Source organism: Monopterus albus, unplaced genomic scaffold (genome assembly GCF_001952655.1).
Source record: "Monopterus albus unplaced genomic scaffold, M_albus_1.0 scaffold77.1, whole genome shotgun sequence".
In the NCBI taxonomy this organism is placed as follows: Eukaryota; Metazoa; Chordata; class Actinopteri; order Synbranchiformes; family Synbranchidae; genus Monopterus; species Monopterus albus.
This window is the reverse complement of record NW_018127957.1, coordinates 880,056-886,002: the sequence shown is the minus strand read 5'-3', so window position 1 is coordinate 886,002 and position 5,947 is coordinate 880,056.

Below are 5,947 nucleotides of genomic sequence, written 5' to 3'. Positions count from 1 at the left end.
AATTCTTTAGAGATCACCATGACCTGAAGGGTGAGAGTAATGTGACCAACTGTGGTGGTCGAGCTAGTGCCACCATTAATGAGCTAATGTGCCAACCAGTATACTGCCACAGCACAGTTTTTCTATACTTTATCTTGTGCTCGTTTCAGGTCATTTTGTCCCGGATTCAATTTTCACCTTAAGAAAAAAAAATATTTCTAAACATTTTTTTGGGCTGAAATTGAAATTCCTTTGCTCATTTTGTGTGAAGAACACAAATCTGAAGAAATTTTTGATGCAGGACCACCGCAACCCCCCAGTGCATTTACACCCACTCGAGCTGTTCGGGTCAGCATGGCCCAGCAATACTAAAGATCTCCTGCTCTATTAATGGCACAATGTACGTGTGAGATGGTGCATATGGGGAAGCACTCAGGTGATGTGGACTGATTAATATAACAGCTTACTGTATCTGCTGCGTGACACCAGTCTCCAAAACAGGACTGCAATCCTACATATAAAATGGAAATGGATTGGCTTTATTCTGGCCGATAGTGATCCCATGAAATATTCCTGGATTGGTGCAGATACCTAGTATCTGATCAGGACATCTCTACCCTGTGAGCAGAATCTCTATGCTGCGACTTCAGTTTAGAACTCAAATGACAGTTTACCTTTATTACAACTAAAGCACTTGAATGACACCTGGCCCCATATTTACCAATCATCTTAGAATCACTCCAAGGAATCTTACTGAAACTTAACTTAAAATAAGTCATTTATGAAGCGTCCCACTCTCAGCAAGGAGAAACCCTACTCCTCGAAATGGATGCTACAATGTTTTAGGACACTCACAGCCGCAAAGATGACATTATACTGACACGTCGTAGTTTTTCTGACAGTCAGGGTTTGTAGTTACAGAAAGTGGAAACTGAAATGGTTATTTCCAAATAAAAATTTCAGTCCACTCTCACTGTGACTTGAGTTGTGTGTGGGTATATTTGGCCACTAAATCCAGTAAAGAATCATGTAGTTAACCACTTCATTGTTAATGTTATAACATTTTGATTCACCTGGTCGGTGCTCGGGGCGAGGATTAGGATGTGTGCGTCATCAGTAACTCCAACATGTCCAAGGAAACCAGTGATTTGTATATGTGTAGCTAGTATTTTACTGACTAACAGTGAGTGGGGCGGAAACAAACGAATCAGTGCATCATCAGCGGAGCTGTGAGAGCGATCGAGGTCTCGTTCATTACAGCCAAAACCGTTGGCTTTGACAAACTCAAACCAACACTGCTACTGCACCTAAAGATGCAGTTCAGCGAAGGTGGCGTGTGTTCTTCCTTTTGCTGGAACAAATGCATCTTGCACAAACTCTGTCATCAATTTATTCTATTTATGGCCAAACTATCTTTTAATGAGCTCAGTGTCACTAAGTGTCAGTAAAACATCTCTCCTCCTGCTGAGCCCATGTGCTTATCGCTGTTTGAATGCCACCTCCTGGCAACTCCTAACCAGTTAGGACACTTGTGGAGCCGTCCTACGGTTTGGTGGAGCTAGGAGTGATTTCCTAAGATAGGAATGTTGTCAAACTGCTCTTCTACTTCCAATAGTAGCACCAACAGTGCATCATTCTAAAAATTTTGGCCAGTTAGGAGCGATTTCCTGCTCAGATCCTTGATAAATATAGGCCCTGAACTTTTTCTTCATCTAAATCCCAGTGTATCGTTTCCCCTTTGTCCCATTTCTATTATTATATGTTTCCATATTCATTCAGAACGTCCTTCATGCTAAGTAAGTCAGCAATGCAGTTTAGCTTCTAGTCAAGCAATGCAGTTCAGTATCAGGTTTCCAGCAGCCAGCAATACCACAGCAACTTCTCCAGAACTTGTAGTGTCTAGTTTATATTTTCCAATACAAAAAGTGACTAGAATTCACAGTTTACCTTTAAAGTAGATAGATTTAATATTTGGATTACACCTTAACTGACTGCAGTGCCCATCACTTCTAAGCAAACTGAGTGACTTTCAGCACACCTTTCTGGTTTCATAGCCTCCGACTTCACCGTTTCAGTCTTTTTTGCCCACCAGCAAATGGCTAACCGACAAAGCGACTGGTTGCCAACAAGCAAGTCACATTAACAAGCAAGTCAGCATTAGATGAACATTCACCTGGTGGCTTGAAACATGATTTTGAATAAATGTCAGCGCATTTCTTCCAGATATACTGAACTGTTTACTAACAAGATCATTATATCAACTTAAAAGTTAGGTTAATAAAATGTCAGTGTTGTATTCAGTGTCTGCTGCCCCCAAGTGGCCAATAAATAAATAAACCCTGTTATTTCAGATTGAACCTGTGATAAATTGCCTTGAGTAAACTGGTTAAAATTGACCTTGTGCTTCGAGAGTGTGAGACTGATGTGTGTTTTTTCCATGGCATTCTTACCTAACACAGCTTTGAAGTGAAATTTGTAAGCCCTTTCAGCCCAGAAGTCACTGCCTGAGAAAGCAAACAGTTATTTAGAGTCTGACCCACAAAAATGACTTCTCTATCACTTCTTTTATAAGTTTTCTTTATTATTGCATTTACTGAACATAGTTAAAAGTTTCTGCAATCAGCAGGGGAAACTGGAGATGCAAGGGGTTTGTAGCACTTGTTGACCCCTGAAGGGAACTACATGGAAATCACCTGACATATTACCTCCATTCTCATCTTTACAATGCAGAACAAATGCAGCAGGTAAAAGATGTCACACAGCAATTTGGAGCATGCATAGTTTTTTTTTAAGAAAGCAGCTGTGTTTTTGAGCCAAACCCTTATTTGAGTGAACAGTATAGGCTGGATGATTTGTCTGATAATGCTTCTGTGGAGGCAGTTGGGTCAATCGAAAGAAAGACCTCTCTGTGTCAGGCAATCGACTTGCTCAGACTGTTTATGTTAATCTTTCCCCTGCCAACTGAGAGATGCACGTTGTTACATTAAGCAGCTGAGAGGATCCTGCAGAAAAAAAGAAAGCAAGGGGAGGACAACAGCTATGACAAGACAGAAAACCACAATAGCCCACTGTAAATATGTTTTGTTAAAACATGTTATAGTTCCATTAAGGTTTTGCTGTCAGATCCTTGATCACATAACTCCGTTTTCCCAACAAGTGGCTTTTCACATGATTAGTCCCTGATAGTCTTCTGTCTCCTGTGCTGTCATGTGGCATTAAACTGGAGCCTTTCAGCCCACCTCTATTAGAAGAAGTCAGTGCTGTTAAATGATTCTCTTCCAAATGACTCATTCTCTCTCTTGGCATTTGCTTTTCAGCAAAACACAGCAGAGCACTTTCCATTTCAAGAAATCTCTCTTTCAGCTGTTGGCTACCACTGCAACATGGCGGCTCGTCTTCTGTGTCACTGAGCAGTGTCTGAGGCCAACTGTCACACTACAAAAAGCTTCAAGTTTCATTCCAGCGTTTCCTCCTCCACCTCAGTAACTGCAGCCAATACTGTGTCTATCTTCCTTTTATTTATGGATCACAAGGCACAAAAAGCAACTGGTGGGGAAACGTGGAGTTTCACACACATTCATACAGTCAAGTGTGGGAAGTAGTCTGATGTGGGTACAAAGGGCTAATGCAGATTCTAGACAATATTGATACAACAGTAGACTACATTTCTGTACACGAACAGGCAGGCTGAAAGCAGTCCGACACTTTGGTCCAGCAAAAGACATTTTGACAACTTGCATAATCTCCCTGAAATCTACTGTAGCTATTCAAGGTTCCCAGAGGAGAAGTCTTGATATTCAGGTGATCCCCTGAGCCACCAGTGGGCCTGAATTTCTCCTTGATTAACAGTGCACTATTACCAGAATTTAAGATGAAAACAATTTCACTGGAAGTATCAACAAAGTCACCCATGAGGGTGAAGCAAATCTCAAATATTTTGCATGAAATTAAAGAAGCAAATTTGTGGTGTTGACAAATAGCAAATCAACTTGACAGTAGGGGTGTGTGATATAAACTGCTAAAAAAAAGGAACACTTAATCACGACATTGTACATTGGTAAATGTTTTCAACTAGAAAATGCATTCAAGATCCAAAATGTGTGTTTCCTTAGTCAACTGAGGTGCAATACTCAAATCATGGGGTAAAATGCATGGTTAATATGCACATATGTAAATTCTGTTCTAGATTATTCAAATACTTGATTCTGTCTATTTTTGAGTACTTGGAATTTATTTATCAGGATGTGTGTGCGGTGCTTGTTCTCATGGTGTTATGCTGTCTGTTCTCTATTGCTGCTGAAACACTGAAATTTCCCCATTGAGGGATCAATAAAGTACCTACCTACCTACCTACCTTAATTGTAAAGTGTATATTGTCTACAGTGATATGTTAATTGTCTTAATGTGTAAGCTGACAATGCTGAGTAGGTCATTTTACAAAAACTAAGTCCACACACTCACTGCATCATGTAAACTACTGCACATGCGCACAGAGTGCCACACCACGTACATGGTCACACACCACAAGTTAAGCTGGCAGAACTGCCAAAAATGCATTAGTAAAGTTACAAATGAGTGAACGAACAGCAGCAGGAGACAAAATACAGACATCACCGCTGCAGTGTACACCGTTAGATTTACAGCAGTGCTAAACGTGGAACATGCTCACTTGCTTTGAAACGACACTATTCTGCAAATTACATCAAACTGATTGTGGTTCAAGACAACTCAGTGCTTGTTTGACCATCTGGATGGTGTATTGTTGTACTCGAATGCTTCAGTTTTAAGTAAGGCTCGCCAAGTACTTTTATTAGCTGTGTTTAACATCCTCTAACATCCTCGTCTGTTGGCTGCTCTGACTTCAGCTCTGGAGCCGACTTTCAATCAAGTCAGCATGTGTACTTCTGAGCCAAATCCTAGAGAAACTTCCTCTGCTGTCATGCAGTGTGAATGAGTGTTTGACTAGCAGCGCTGTCAGCAGCCTGACAAGAGACACACATTTGGATTTTATACCTGAACTCTGAGCAAGCAAACAACTTTTAATTTGTGTGGAAATGTCTTCACATCATCACAGATGGTGAACATAAAATTGTTAGTCTTAAATGTAAACTGTGACACTCATGAAGGCTGAAGCAGGAGTTTGTGTGAGCTGATATGAGACTGGCCAGGGGAATGAATGACACACAGTAGTTCTTATATTTGTAAGCATAACAGTAGTTTTTAGAAGTAATGAAGTGTGAAATAAACTGTTCATAAAAATGAAAGAAACAATGACAGTACAACACCGAGTCAGTTAAACTTCAGGGACATCAATTTGTCCACTTAGGAAGCACAAGTGATTGTGAATCAGTTTCACCTGCTTTGGTGCAAATGAAAGTGACAACAGGTAAAATGGAGAGGCAAAAGCAAAACAATCCGCAAAAAGGGAATGGGTTTGCATGTGGTGGCCACAGACAAATGCTCTCTCCTGATCTATCTCAGGTTTTGTTTTGCTAGTGTCCTTGTCAGTACTTGTAACATGAGGCAGTACCTGCTGCCCAATCAGGTTGCACAGGTAGTCCAGTTACTCCAAGATGGCACATCCATACATGCAGGCACAAGAATGTTTGCTGTGTCTCCCAGCACAGTCTCAGGAGCATGGAGGAGATAGCAGGAGAACGGCCGTTACACCAGGAGAGCTGGACAGGGCAGTAGATGGACAACAACCCAGCAGCAGAACCAGTATCTGCTCCTTTGTGCCAGGAGAAACACTGGAACTATCACTGGTGTGCATGTGTCTGACCAAACTGTCAGAAACAGACTTTATGAGTGCCCAGCATCCTCTAGTACAACCTGTGCTCACAGCCCAGCACCATGCAGCTTTACTGGTATTCACCAGAGAAAACCCAAATTGGCAGGTCACCACTGATGCCCCTAGTGTGTGTGTGTATATATATATATACACACAGTATATAATATATATATATAT